The following is a 15024-nucleotide window of genomic DNA, read 5'->3' on the forward strand; positions in this document are numbered from 1 at the left end:
GTCCAGTCCAGCAATAGTGCTGCGGCCTAAGTCCAGTCCAGTGGTACTGCGGCATAAGTCCAGTCCAGTGGTACTGCCATCAAAGTCCAGTAATACTGCTTCATAAGTCCTGTCCAGTGATATTGCTGCATAATGCAGAAAGGTAGATTTAGTGTAGCGCTCTGCCCCTTTGTGCAAGGTGGAGTAATGCAAAAGATATACAGGTGGGGGTGTATAAAAAAGCTTTACTATAACAGTGCAATAGTACAAGGGTTTAGAAATTACAGTGATGGGTACAAGTCAGGTTGTTACACATACATACATACATGGCAATAGACAGAATTACAAAAACATTGGGTGTACGCCGGGTCTAGGTCCTGCGTAGGGGTTTGAGGGGAAATGGGCAAAAAAAGGGGGAGGGGGAAATGTTGGGGAATGTTCCGGACTTGGGGATCCCAACCGGGTATGGCGGGGTCCGGATTTGGAGATGGTAAGTATACCAGTGGGCACAGGTGCGGCGTCCTGCTTGCCTGTGTTTTGGAATTGTCCTGTGATGATAAGTCAGGATCCGGGTTGCGGCTATGTGCTATGCGGTGAGTGGCGGGTCCTGGCCTGCGTTCTTTAGGTGTTGGCGGAGGTGAGTGGTGGATATCGTGTATGCAGGGGCGTCCGGGGTCAGGGTTCGTGGTCGCCGACAGACCGGGGACAGTGCGCAGGAACCCAAAACCAGAACATATTGCTGCATAAGTCCAGTCCAGTGGCACTGATGTTAAAGTCCATTGGTACTGCTGCATAAATCCAGTAAAACTGCTGTTAAAGTCCAGTGATATTGCTACATAACTTAAGTCCAATCTAGTGATATTGCTGCATCGGTCCAGTCCAGTGGCACTGACATTGAAGTCCAGTGATACTGCTACATAAGCCCAATTCAGTCATATTGCTGCATAAGTCAAGTTCAGTGGCAGTGACGTTAAAGTCCATTGGTATTGCTGCATAAATCCAGTAATACTGCCGTGAAAGTCCATTGATATTGCTGTATAAATCCAATCCAGTGATATTGCTGCATAAGTCCAGTCCAGTGATACTACCTTTAAAGATTATGGAGAACCAAAATTTGGAGGATGAACTAGTGAAAGAACAAGAAACACTTCCTCCAAGTGCTGAAGCTGATGCCACTAGATATGATGACATAGAATATGAAATGCCATCAATGTTGTCTGCCAAGGTCGATGCCCAATGTCATCATAGAGGGCATGTAAAATCCAAAATGCCAAAGTTTAGTAACTGGAAGAAAATAAATGTAAATCTGAGGAGAAACGTAAGCTTGCCAATATGACAATTATGATACGGAGTGGCAAGGAACAGCTAAGGACTGGCCTATGTTCATCATGAATAGTGGTTCAGCTTCACTAAGCCATACAACCCCCCCCCCCGCTATAAATTTTAAGAGTGAGTTAAGATGTTATCAAAAACACAGCAAACAACTGTGCCTTCTAAAAACATGGCATCACATATCCCCAAGGAGAGTCCAATGGTGTTGGTCTCTCAGTCCAATTCCTGATTTTTTCCTGATCAGTCCAGTTCCTGATTTTTCAGATTGGCAGTGTCAATGTTGTACAACATGAGGAGGATATTGATGTAGCTGGTGCTGAGGAGGAAGTTGACGAGGTGGATGCTACTGATGGTGATGTAGTTTGCTTAAATGAGGCACCAGGCGAGACAGTTGTTGCCTGTGGGATGCAAAAGTCTGTCACCATGCCTGGACAGAAGACCAAAAGAATTCACCTCTTTGGTCTGGAATTATTTTTATCCAGATCAGGACAATAATTATCTCGCCATATGTAGCTTATCTAAAGCTGCAATAAGCAGGGATAAGGCCATTGGGACATGCTCGCTTACGCGTCACCTAAAGTTTGTTCATAAGTCATTGTTTAGTCCTGTTGTATCCAAGTGCCTGACAACCACATCAGCAAGTCACTCCTCGACAATTACCTCCTCGACCTGGGCAGGCCATGTCACCAGAATGGCTGACTCCTCTTCTATCTGCGATTCCTCTGGAGGATCCTGCAGCGCTATGCCTACTGCTGCTGCTGCTGCTGTTGTTGCTGCTGGGAGTCATTCATTATCTCAGAGGGTAAGACTGCTACGTCTGGCCAGTGACGTCAGACACTGGGTCCTCCCCCAGCCAATCGGCAGTAGGCTGATTGATTAGTTGTGGCTCCATAGAAATCCCATGTTAATATTTTACATGCGCTCCTATGGGTGGTTCCCATGATTATTTATTTATTAACAGTTTCTTATATAGCGCACACAGATTCCGCAGCGCTTTACAGAGTATAGTTGAACTTTTGTTGGGAATCACTCATAGGAGCCCATGTTAAACTTTAATATAGGACTCCTATGTAGTTGCGACTAGCCAATCAGCTGTGGAGCTCTTCCGGAGCCTGCTGCTGATTGGCTGGGGGAGGACTCGGTGTCTTACATCATCGGCAAATCCCCCAGTTTGCTAAACAGCTGCCTTCCAACTGCCCCCCAGCAGTAAACTAAACATTTGCAATAGGTGTAATATCAATTTGCTAGAACCATGCCATGAAAACTCTGCTTCCAGTTAACAATGGCATGGATAAGGGTACGGTGAGGCTTAGTTTCCAAATGCAGTTCACAATCTCCCACTCTGTGGAATATTGGAACAAGTGCGGTATTCTGTGGAATTGTAGAAGAAACTAGTAATGATCAAGGACAAATGTATATTTTTATACACAAATACTGTATGGAATAAAGCATTAATATGTAATACTACAGATTGTCTATAGCAGAGCTTATGGATTCGGGGTAAATTACCCCAAATGGGGTAAAAATGTAGGTACTTGTGTATTATCTGGGCGCCCAAGATTTCCATCGTAGGGCATTGTACGACCAAAAAATAGGTAGATGCGATGCGATTGTACAGCCACCCTGATGGCTGATTCCTATGTTAAATGCACCCCCAGACCCGATTTTTAATTGTACACCCATACTGATAGGTAATTACTATGTTAAATGCCCCCCCATTGTTAACACCACCCCACTATCAACGCCACGTCCACGACACCCATAGAGGGAGAAAGTGCCGGCATTGCAGCGGTCAGTATTCCAACATCGGTATTTCGACCGCCAGGATTCCGACCGCCGGGATTTTGTCTCCATCCGGTTCAAGACTGGTGGTTCAGCTTCTTATAAAAAAAATAAATAAAAAATAAAGCTGGTTAAAGCACAGGAACAAACTGTGTGTGTTCAGAGATATCATAAATCCCCAAGGAGAGTCCAAGTGTGTATAGGCCTCACCCTACCAATACTGAAAGGGAAAAGAAGGCTCCTTCCACCATTTGCACATCTTAAGCAAGTGTTGGGAGGAGCAGCACAAGTCAATGTGATGACATTGAGATTGAGGATGTCACTGTAGAAGTACACTAGGATGAAGAGGATTTTGGTGTAGCTGGTGCTAATGAAAATGTTGACAATGAGGATTCTGATTATTTATTGTTAGGAAGAACTGGATGTGTGGACCCGGTTGCCCTGATTCTACGGCCCTACTGGCCTCTTGCGGGCTAAGACTTCACCAATAACATCCACGTTTGTGGGACCAAATTAAATCCGTTCCCATACCGGTGCGGCCTGGTCTCGAGTGTGACAAGGTGGCCCACAGGATGTAGAAAACATGGCAAGTCGGAGTGAGATGGCGTTCACACCCGGTCTACCAATATGTAGGGAAATTAACCCACGGGTGCAAACAGTACAAGCTACAAACAAGGTGAGTTTGAACACAAAAGCCAAAACACATATTATTATTGTTATTACCATACATCTGATACAATGTTTGGCCTGGTGCAGTGCAGTGGATGTAATGCATTTGTTTTGAGGGAGACATTCTGGAGACTCGGCTGCTGTCCAATCTGCAAACAATTTTCTTTGCTGCAGGAGGAGATAACTAAACTGCATGCTGAGCTACATAGGATGTCTGTGTCCTTGCAACCACCACTGCCTCAGAGAGCCCCCAGAAGACATTCTGCCTGGACTGCTGTGGGCTCTGAAAGGCAGAGACTGACAGAGGGCATCAGACACATTCCCCAAGTGGTCACACTGCAAAACTCATATGCTGCTCTTGCAGGGTTGGAATGTATGACCAACGTAGGCAATAAAGATAAGGAAGATATGAGGACTTCTACCTCTACTAACTGTAGGACCAGGAACATTTTCACCTCCAAAAAGGACTGCACTTCTTTTGGGAGATTCCATCATTAGAGGAGTTCATCTGGGAAATGCTACTATAGTAGAGAAACAAGTAAGGTGCTTACCTGGAGCCACAGCTCCAAGAGATAAAGAACGCATGCTAAGAATTGTAAAGGCAGCAAGAAAAGATGGGGAGGTGATGTCATCGTCCACCTAGGCACAAATGACCTGGTTAATGCTGAAGTCATGGCCGTAAAAGATGAATTTAGAAAGTTAGGAACTGCTCTAAAACAGGTGGCAACCACTGTAACTTTTTCAGAAGTATTGCCAGTACACCAAGGGGAAGATAGAAGTCTGAGAATTAGAAACTTCAATGTTTGGCTAAGGAATTGGTGCAACGAGGAGAGATTTGGATATTTAGGTCAAAGTCAAGCTACCTGGCAAGACAGAGCCTTATATAAAAGTGATGGCCTGCACCCATCTTCAAGGGGAACGAGAATATTAAGTGAGAAGTTTGGAAGCTTCATAAGCAACTTTTTAAACTAGCAGAGGGGGGTAGTGAACCAAATAAGAATGAAGAAATCTGCTCCCCCAACCTAGAGGTATTGTCTCTGCAGGCAAATGGAACAGGAAGCCTATCCACTGCAACGGAAGATAATGCCGATCAAAACCGAATAGATATAGGCAGAAAGATGAACATAGCTAGCAGCAGGAGAAGCACAAACACAACTTTAAGAGCTATGTGCGCAAATGCTAGGAGCTTAGGAAATAAAATCCCCGAACTAATTGCAAAAATGACAAGGGATGAACTGGATGTTGTGGCTATTACAGAGACATGGTGCAATGAAAATCATGACTGGGACATAGCTATACCAGGATATACTTTATTTAGGAAGGACAGAATGGGAAGAATTGGAGGAGGGGTTGCAATATATGTGAAAAAATATATAAAGACTACCTTAATACAAAGTAATGAAGAAAAAACGGAGGCCCTTTGGGTGACCATAGAAACAGGGGAGAAGGCGATTCTTCGTATAGGGGTGATCTACAGACCACCAGGTCAGGAAGAGGAACTAGACAAGAGCCTATTACAGGACATCAATAAAATGGCATTAAAAGGAGAGGTGATAATCATGGGAGACTTTAATCTACCTGATGTAAACTGGGAGCTGCCTGTTGCAAGTTCCACCAGAAGTAGGGACATGCTGAATTCCTTGCAAGGAGCATTCCTCCAGCAATTGGTGAGGGAGCCCACTCATAAGGACGCAATATTAGACTTAATACTTACAAATGGTGACAGAATATCTGACATAAATGTGGGTGAAAATCTGGGATCCAGTGACCATCAAGCAGTATGGTTCAAAATAAAGACAGAGACTGACTCATCGCACACAAAAACAAAGGTGTTAGATTTTAGGAAGGCTGATTTTGTAGAGATGGGAAACTCTGTAAGGGATTCTTTGGCAGAGTGGAAGAACTTGGAAGGAGTGCAGGATAAGTGGGAAAAATTAAAAAGTGCAATTCTAAAAGCAACAGAACTTTGTGTCAAAAGAATTAGGAAAAACACAAGAAAAAGAAAGCCAATGTGGTTTGCAAAAGAAGTAGCAAGTATTGTGAAAGCAAAAAAGTTGGCCTTTAAGAAATTTAAGCAGACGCAGAAGAATGAGGACAAAGAGGTGTATCTTGTTAGACAGAAGGAGGTTAAGAAGGTAATCAGATGTGCAAAAGCACAGGCTGAAGAGAAAATGTGGGGGTAAAGGTAAAGGGGGGAAAACTTTTTTTAGGTATATAAGTGAAAGGAGAAAAAGGAGAAAAACAAAAAGTGGAATAATTAGACTGAAGACAGAGAGTGGAAGTTTTCTTGAGGGGGACAATGTAATAGCAGATAATATTAATAATTATTTCTGCTCAGTATTCACTGCTGAAAGAGAGGGGAAGGGTCCACAGTTAAGTTGCAAGTATAGTCAGAAAACTGAGGGAGAGACAAGTACATTTACAGAGGAGAAAGTCCTCACAGAACTTTCAAAACTGAAAGTAGATAAATCAATGGGGCCAGATGGGATACATCCAAGGATACTAAAAGAGCTTAAAGGGGAGCTGGTAAAACCAATAACAGAATTATTTAACCAGTCACTAGCTACTGGAGTAATCCCAGAGGACTGGAAAACAGCGAATGTAGTCCCACTGCACAAAAGTGGAAGCAAGGAAGAGGTAAGCAACTATCGACCAGTGAGCCTTACATCAGTAGTAGGGAAATTGATGGAAACACTCTTAAAACAAAGAGTTGTAGAATATCTCAAAACCAGCAATTTACAGGATCCAAAACAGCATGGGTTTACTGGGGGAAGATCATGTCAAACAAATCTTATTGACTTTTTTGACTGGGTGACTAAAGTAATAGATCAAGGTGGGGTTGTAGATGTAGCTTATCTAGACTTTAGTAAAGCTTTTGACACTGTCCCACATCGCAGACTGTTAAATAAACTTGATAGTTGAATGGATAAGAGCGTGGTTGCAGGACAGAAAACCGAGAGTTGTAGTAAACGGAGTACAGTCAAAGGAGGGAAATGTTACAAGTGGAGTACCCCAGGGATCTGTACTTGGGCCGGTGCTTTTTAATATCTTTATTGGTGATATTGCAAATGGAATTGAGGGTAAAATGTGCCTTTTTGCAGATGACACAAAGGTATGCAACAGGGTAGACACACCAGGAGGGGTAAAACAAATGATTGAGGATCTAGGTAGATTAGAGAAATGGTCAAGAGAATGGCAACTACAGTTTAATGCCAAAAAATGCAAAATCATGCACTTGGGTCTCAGAAATCCAAAGACTCAATATAGTATAAATGGCACTATAATGGAAACTACTGAGGAAGAGAGGGATCTAGGTGTCACTATTTCAGGGGACTTAAAAGCAGGTAGGCAATGTAACAAAGCAATGAAGAAGGCAAGTCAGATGCTTGGTTGCATAGGGAGAGGTATCAGCAGTAGAAAGAAAGAAGTAATAATGCCACTGTATAGGTCATTGGTACGACCTCACCTAGAGTATTGTGTTCAGTTCTGGAGGCCATATCTCCAGAAGGATATAAATACATTAGAGACTGTACAAAGAAGAGCAACTAAAATGGTGCATGGCCTACATCACAAAACGTACCAGGAAAGACTAAAAGATCTTAATATGTATACTTTAGAGCAGAGAAGGGAAAGGGGGGACATGATAGAAACTTTCAAATATATCAAATATATATTCAAATACTTTCAAATATATCAAGGGTTTTAACAAGGTACAGGTGGGAGACATTCTTCACAGGAAGAGGAGCAACAGAACACGAGGACATGCACTGAAACTAGAGGGAGGAAGATTCAGTGGAAATGTGAGGAAGACTTTTTTCACAGAAAGAGTAGTAGATAAGTGGAATAGCCTCCCATCAGAGGTGGTAGAGGCAAATACAGTAGTACAATTTAAACATGCTTGGGATAAGCATATTGATCTCCTTACAAAAAAATAAGGATTAAATGTGGTTTGAGGTAACATGTTTAAAAAAAGGGGCAGACTAGATGGGCCAAGTGGTTCTTATCTGCCGTCAAATTCTATGTTTCTATGTTTCTAAACAGAATATATAAACTGCAGATTTACACCAATACGCTGGAGGTGGATCATAACATTTATATGCACAATTTCTCCAACTGGACTCAAGGTGCTTTACAGACATGAAAACAATGTACATAATACATAGACGTCATGGCCTGGTCTACCACTGCTATGCAGATGATACACAACTGTACCAGTCCTTTGCTCCAGGCACTGATAACACAATAACAACCTTAAATGGCTGCCTAGCTGAGCTCCAGGAGTGGATGAGGGCCAGTTGGCTGAGACTGAACCCAGATAAAACAGAAGTCCTGATGATAAACCACACGACAAGACGGCAGCATAGCCAAATGACAGGTCTTACGCTGGGGGCAAAGCACTAAAAAACTCTGATCATGTGCAGAATCTGGGTTTTATCCTGGATAGTGGCCTGACACTTAAACATCAGGTATCAGCCACAATCAAATCCTCATTCTTTCATCTGAGAAACATAGCCAGAGTCAAGCACTTAATTCCCTCAGAAGACCTGCCTAAAGTCATACATGCATTTATATAAATGCCCTCTACCTGGGTCTCCCATCAAAAGAATTGCACCGCTTGCAGCTGGTACAAAATGCAGCCACCAGCCTATTAACGAACCAGCCCCGCTCCAGCCACATAACTCCCATTCCCTACACCCTTCACTGGCTACCTGTAAAATGGCAAATCGTTTTCAAGATTGGCTTACTCACTTTCTAAGCCCTACATGACCAGGGCCCAAGGTACCTGTAAGCAGCATCTGATTCCTTACTATCCTACTCGATTACTACGAACCATTGAAGAAGGACTACTAACAGTACCCAGAATCTCCCTGAATTCATCTGGGGTCGAGCTTTCAACTTTGTTGCTCCAACTCTATGGAACTCTCTTCCTCGCAGTGTGAGAAGCCCCCACTGTAGAATCCTTTAAAAATAGACTAAAGACGTACCTATTTACTCAAGCATTTTACTGATATCTACAGTTTAGCTTGTTTTGTATTTTGAGCTGTAAATACAATTGTGAAGCACATTGGGGGGAATTTACTAAGATGTGTATTCTACTTCACATGTGATGTTGCTATGGGCAACCAATCAGAATCTACTTATTTATTTAGCACCCTCTAGAAGATAGTGGACAGGGTCTGTCTACTATCTTCTAGAGCAGGGGTGTCCAAACTTTTTACGATGAGGGACAGATTTGGTGAGGTGAAAATGTGTGGGGGCCGACCATTCAGCCTGACATTCTTTGAACCATTAATCACATCAGAATGGTCCCACACTCTGCCCCCATTCACTCTATGTCCCCCAGCCTGCCCCTTCACTGTATATTCCCCAGCCTGCCCCCCCTTCACTGTATGTCCCCCAATCTGCCCCATTCACTGTATGTCCCCCAGTCTGCTCCTCCTTCACTGTATGTCCCCCACTCTGCCCCCATTGACTGAATATATCCCTGCCTGCCCCTCCCTTTTCTGTATGTTACCCAGCCCCTGGTGTGAGCCAGAGGATGGAGAGGCAAAGCAGGAACTGTAAGGACAGGAGACCATGCTTGGGCTCCTGCTGCCACCCTTCTCCGCTCTACATGTTACGAAAGCAAGCTTCCCCCTTGCTGCCCCCCCTCCCCCCCTCCCTCTGTCACTGTGATTGCGGAGGAGGGTGATATACAATTGTAGCCACAGGGGTTGGACGCATACTCACCTGAAAGACGCCAAAAACATCTAACTGTGGTGGCCAGCACATCCTCACTTCTGCACTAAAGGTGAGGACCCGCGCTTTCCCCCAAAGTGTTTGCAACAGTGAATAGTTGCAAACAAGAAATCTAATATTTTAGGCAGTGGTGTTGGAATCAATGAGGTCAATTCAGTGCAGTGCAGTACGAAAGGGGCTGAATTGGGGGTCTGTGCATGCACAAATTGCACATGTACAGACCCCAGCAACAAAGTTACACACTCACCAGGCCATTCATTGCAGGGAAGGAGGGCCGTGGGCAGACGGGGGGGGGGGGGGGGGGGGGGGCAGAAGGGGGGTTAGCCCACGGGGATTTTATTGGCATCCCCATTAAACTGCTGGGCATTCCAATGGGAATACAGGTGGGCCAATGCCTACCGGAAGTGGGCGGCTGATGTCACGACATCAGCGCCTGCCCCATCTTCAGCGGACAATAAAGGAAATAAAAGTCAGTTTACTTATTTCCGAAAGCAGGAGAAATAATTCGATATTCGGCGACCATTGAATGATTTTTCCTGGTAGTGGAGGCATGCGAACACATCCTATCGCATGGTACCGGATTCGGGGGGGGGGGGGGGGCATTCGGCAGCATGGCATATCAGTAAGCAGTTTACCAAGCCTTACAGAATCACCCCATAAGTCAGAAAATTCCAGTTCTTGTAACTTAAGCCGCGTGCATTCTTCGATCTAAGTGTTTTAATGTGTGCCCAGCTAATGGAAGAAAACAGCATTGCGGCACAAGTGCAGTCAGATTTCTGCTCGCACCTTAGCAGGGGTGCGAAAAGATATCCTCTGGTAGGGTATAACAGTAGTAAAAAAAAGTGGAAAACTCATGTCGATCTTTTACCATGTCGACCTTTTGATTGTGTAAACTTTTGACCATGTCAAGCTAATGGGTGTCGACCTGTCGATGCGTGTTGTCTACCTAATGACCCATACGCCCACTTGGCCACCTGGAGCCAGGGACGCCGATTTATGTTTTCGCTGGTGAATGCTCAAGGGGGCGTGTCCTTTAGGGAATGGATGTGGCCCTGCAATGAGCCCCCAAAGAGCCCCTAACCCCCCCCTCCCCAAGTCGGGGTGGAGGAAGCCGGGGATCCGGGCAGCGCCGCAGCAGGGTCCATGCAGCGCTGGGGAGGCAGCAGGGTCCGTGCAGCTCTGGTGAGGCAGCGGGGTCCCTGCAGCTGATACGCAGGCAGTGGCGGGGTCCCTGCGGCGGATGGGAACTAGTAGCGGTATTGGCAATACCGCTACTAGTTTCCATCCACCGCAGGGACCCCGCCGCTGACTTTCCACCCACCGCAGGAACCCACCACTGAGTGCCCAGCAGTTCTGGCCTGTGGGTGCTTATCATTTTCCATGGGTGCCTATGCCTGGAGCTCAAAATGCTATTCCTCTGCAACCCATCAAAAGTTGGCTTTCATCTGTATAGATTACGTCATATGTAATTTGCTGTGATTCAGTACATATTGTGAGCAGAGATGCCATGCTTGCGTAGGACTACTGTACATTCGGAATTATTTACATCACTTTTCCCTTTTGCTTCCTTCTAGTTACACAACTAGGGATTCCCTTCAAATTATACAGAGGTTTTGAGAAAAGAGAAGTTTCCTTTTGTCAGCAAAAGTCATGTAATAGACTTTACAAGTTCCTCATTTAAGCGGATACGCCATGTCAAGATTTTGACATGCAGAACATTACTTTGTTTTTAAAATGTACCCATTGTGCCCCTGACACAAGGATGACGTAAACCCGATACTGGTACTGGAGCGAGACTCTGCAATAATATATAAAGGGGATCATCACAGGGCATGGCTTCCGCAGAAACCTAAGGCCTTTGATATTAACATGCATGACTATAGCTGCAATAATTATACCAGGGGCTGGCAATGAGTGACACTACATATCCCAGCATGCCCTGACAGTGTTGCTGTTCAAAGATTTTAAAACAGGGTATGCTGGAATTTGTAGTTCAACAGCAGCCAGAGTGACACTTGTTGCCTATGAAGTTAAAGGCCATCTGTTAATTGATACAGTGGTGGAAAGAGAGGAATTAATAACTTTTATATGACTTGAATACTGAAACTGTTTTTAATGCACAAGTAAACTAAAAATATGAGTGAGCACTTTTAAACAAAGCAGCTAGATTATGCTACACTTATCTACATGTACAGATGTGTCCAGCTGCAACTAGCCTCAATGCAACTTTAAACAGACCTTCTAGTCATATCAGGCCGTGGTGTAACTCAGTAGCGACCCGGGTCCATTTAATTCTACCCAGGTCCTGACCAGGGTGGAAAACTGGTAAGACCTGGGTAGTGGGTTGTGTAAACGGTCCCAACCGGGGTTGGGACATCCGAGTACCCGGGGGAGCCTGAGCATCGCAGGACGTGGCAGTTAGAGGGGCTGCAGCCCAGTAGCCACTGCCCAATCCGAGCACTCGGCACCAGTGTACCAAAGGGAGAGAGATTAGCAGGGGATGCAGAGACTCTACCCCTGGCCCATGTGCGCTGCTCTGATGCTGCTGCCACCAGCCACAGCCCTATCCTGTACTTCGCTGACAGGCAGTAGCGGGACCAGAGATGGGCAGGCGGGCGGGTGGGCAATTTAACTCCCCCTGGGCAACGAACATGTAATCCCCCAGAGTTTGCGGGCTGGCTCCTGATTGGCCGTCAGCCCGCGAGCCAATCAGAGCTCATGGGCCAGCAGCCAATAAGCAGCCAGCCCGCGAGGTATGAATTGCTGATGGCCCAGTTACAGTGGACACAGTGAGGGGAAGGAGATACGTGCAATTTGCTGAGCGCTCACCTCTCCTCTCATCTTCTCGGAAGCGGCGGCTGGGTCAGCGGTTGTGGAGAAGACAGACAGCAGGGGGACACCCTGCCTGGCGGTATCGGTGCGGCCGGGTTTTAGTACATAGGAAAATGTGGTAAAACTGGTGTTTTTCCGCATTTTTTGCTTAATAATCCCACCCCATGAGGGAGAAAATGCTCTGTTCCTGGACTTCCCTGGTAATGTATGATTGCCATCACTTGTGGTGAAACACCTTTCTTATGAATTACCTAGCTCCCCACAGGTGATGGCAATCATACATTACCAGGGAAGTCCAGGAACAGAGCATTTTCTCCCTCATGGAGAGGGTCAGGTAGGCAAGTATGACTTGGGTGCATATGTGTTTCTGGCACTGTGGGGAAATACCTGGCACTGTGGGGCATATCTGGCACTATGGGGGCATATCTAGCACTTTTCGAGCATATGTGTAGCTGGCACTGTATGGGCATATTTGCATATGGCACTTTGGGGGCATATGTGTATCTGGCACTGTGGGGGCATATGTGTATCTGGCACTATTGGGGGCATATGTGTATCTGCAACTGCACTATTGGGGGCATATGTGTATCATGCCCCCATTTTCATTGGCCACACCCAATTTTTGTTGTGCAGCCATGGCACTGTGTAATGGGGTCATGTGTAATGTGCATTACAGTGTGGGGAGTATTGTGCAATTGCAATCACAGTGTAGGGTGTATTGGTGGGCATCACGGGTTGTGGCGTAATGGGTATCACGATGTGCAGCATAATGTGGATTGGACATCATGGGGTGGGGCATAATGTGTAATGGGCATCACGGTGTCAGCTTGAGTTATGAGGCGCACTGGGTCGCTGTGTGGGCCTTTATGTTTATTCAGCCTGCCAACTTGGGAGGACAAAGACCATTCCTGCGGTAACCAAGGTCTGGTCATGCAGGTTGCAAAAGTGAGGTGTAAGGTAAATGATTTCCTGCTAGACCACACTCATTATAGATAGACAACACCCCTTATATTAAGCCACACCCCTTTCTGTGCCACGTGCCGAAGATCTTCGCGTTATGACATTCAGCAGATAGTTGACCATTACCATGATTTGTATAACCTGCGTTCAAGTTCTTGGGCTTGTAGACCCCTTGGTGCAAAGCCATGACTATCTAGACTCCTGTAACCTTCTTTGCCTTTCATCATCACAAGTCCAAAATAAGGTCTCAGACGCAATAACATCTGCGCTCGGCCCTTATGGATTTTTCACCTATTTCTGTATTCCTTGCACAGGCCAAGTTGGTCTTGTTACAAGTCACAAAAAATACTGACCATATTCATACTGTATATCAAATATAGGAACTGTCCATGCACTGGTGACCACCTGGGAAGTGAAGACAGCCTTTGACCCTCCATACTTTTGGTTGTCATAGTGACTTTGTACGTGGTATTGCCTCTCTTTGTTTGGTTTGCTGTATAGTGTTCATTCAAGGTACTGATCAGTGAGAGGGGCAAATTTTGTACGACAGAATTTTAGACATGGGACCTTATTCTGGTCCGTTCGCTGTTGGCCTTCCCTCACATGGGGACCGGTGTTTCTGCGCATTTCACGCCCGGTGCATGCGGCCATGGCAAACAGACTGTTTGCCGGGTGCACACACCCAACATTGCGGGCAGTGGATGGGGGTGTGTGGGGTGGCGGGCCGAGGTACTTGCTCATAGGAACACCCAGTGTTTTATAGGTGTTCCCATGGTAATCTCCAGGTGACACATATATAAATGCCATCTGACTTACATTATATATGCATGCACGCACCGCATCTTTCAATGGTGACTGGTCATCGAAAGACGTGGGAGGTTCCCCCTGGCCTGCGAATGGATATTTATGTAAGACATCCATTCACATGCCGGGTGAACAAACTGGTGTGCGAATGGTGGGCTGGCATACCACTATTCGCAGGGTGGGTTCTGGTTGACTCGCAGACAGCAATTCAATGGCAAGAGGCCATATTTCATATCTTCTTAAAACAAGGAATATGGTTTTGGCTTACCAAACTTCCAGAAGTATTACCTTGCCTTGCATTTTTCTCAAGCAATTCTCATACCCTCCTTAGGGGTCAATTATTATAATAAACAGTTTTAATCAATCCAATTAAATATGATGGATGCACGTTGCCATGTTGTTTCAAAACCATCAATAGCACTCAAACCTGCGCCCCTTGAGGCACGATTGAAAATGTTAGTGTGATGAACCACCTGAGGGTGAGACTCCTTAGTATACTGTTTCTATGCTTGATATATAATATATTTTACCATGAAACATTACTTTTGTTTTTTGGGGCAGAAGAATAGCACACTCGTACTGGATACTGGTTTTGTGCAGATATTCAGAGGTTCTATGCAGTTGATTAATGTAATATCTGCATTAGGCATGGAGTGGGTTAAACATCCAAGGCTGTTGTGTGACCTAGGTAAGCATGTGACGCGGGGGTCCAATATGGACTTATGGAAGGGCAGTGTTAGCTGGGATATCAGTGCAGGAAAGGGAGGAGTCTTCCTCTCTTTCCTGAAAGTTTTCCCGCCCTTTCTCCCTTGTGTTATAATGGTTGGGTGGGTGTTTAATTGCATTGGCTGATAGACGGGAAAGAACGGCAGGTTAATAGAATTAGTTCTTATTCAAATGATGATGCTACATATATGTTTGCTTTTC

The sequence above is a fragment of the Crinia signifera genome, chromosome 5 (assembly GCF_055691185.1).
Source record: "Crinia signifera chromosome 5, ASM5569118v1, whole genome shotgun sequence".
NCBI classification, from domain to species: Eukaryota; Metazoa; Chordata; class Amphibia; order Anura; family Myobatrachidae; genus Crinia; species Crinia signifera.